This window comes from Chrysochloris asiatica, unplaced genomic scaffold (genome assembly GCF_000296735.1).
Source record: "Chrysochloris asiatica unplaced genomic scaffold, ChrAsi1.0 scaffold00286, whole genome shotgun sequence".
Taxonomy (NCBI): domain Eukaryota; kingdom Metazoa; phylum Chordata; class Mammalia; order Afrosoricida; family Chrysochloridae; genus Chrysochloris; species Chrysochloris asiatica.
In genome coordinates, this window is record NW_006408804.1 from 3,291,827 (window position 1) to 3,292,990 (window position 1,164).

At 43.6% G+C, this 1,164-nt stretch overlaps 1 pseudogene; it reads right to left on the reverse strand.

Moving 5' to 3' along the window:
- Positions 1–282: 282 nt before the first annotated feature.
- Positions 283–1,164, reverse strand: part of LOC102842448 — a 4,845-nt pseudogene continuing 3,963 nt past the window's right edge.

The window sequence follows — 1,164 nt, forward strand, 5'->3', positions numbered from 1 at the left end:
CTTCATAGCTCTTTTTAAAAAGGATGTCCTAATGGAAAGGCAAGGGTATAGGACGAGAGGCTGTTTCACATTTCAGTCTATTATTAGTCTTTGGCAGAGCCCAACTAAGGCCAAATTCACCTAGGATGCCCAAAGGCTGTGGAATCCCCACAGGGTCAAGTAAGCAATCCCAAATGAACTTGTTGAATTTAAAGGAAAAAGGAAAAATCTAGAAACCCTTGAAGAGATTTTCACCCTGAAGAGGGAGCTGCTGTGATCTCTGCTGTGGTGCTGGGCCAGGACTTAGGAGTTGAGCCAGTGGTGCAGGAGACACTCGGCGGGCAGCAGTGGCTGTCTTCTCAGGAATCAGCTCCAACATGGGCAGTAAGAAATCCGTGAAGCCAGCTGCCTCTTCCCGATACCACTCATACTTCTCCACTAGAACCTCACAGAGGCCCCAGGGTTTTTAGCTTTGTGATGTGTTTCAGATCACCTTTTTTGGTGAAAAATTCCTTGGAATATTTTCCTGCCACAATGAGCTTGCAAGGCACCTTCCCCAGAAGTTCTATGATCAATGCGATATGATCTTCATCTCCAGTGTACTCCTCCCCTGAGTGAGGTTCAAAGGTCATGCATGCTGTGCTCCAAATGTCAGCAGGAGTATTGTAGCCAGATCCTATGAGAACTTCTAAGGAGCGATACTGCCTTGTTTGAATATCTTCAGTGAAATGTTTGTGCACCCAACAGGCACAGCAATCTTCACTTGGAGCTTTTCTGAATTTTTTGGTTCAAGGGGATTAACAAGAAAATTTCCAGCAGTGGATTTTCCTTTGTTATCCAGTGGCCCATTTTGATCCTGTTCTTATTCATCTTCACATGGTATCTCTGCCCGAATGCTTTCTTGAAGTTGGCTGATGTCTTGGTCTACATTTGAGGAAGTCTGGCACACCATGATATCCAATGTTTCATAAACTAAAGGTGTTCAAGAGTCTACTTCTTGAGATGTGCTGCTGTCTCCATTTTGTGAGTTTAGGAAACTAGGTTCCTGCTTCAAATTTTGGAGGACAGAGTCATTAGCATTATGTAGATCCTCTTTAAACCTCAATGTCTCTTTATTACTGCTCTCAGTATAATTAACGGTTTCAATTACTCCATTGCAATTTATTTCTGCTGCACCACCCTCTA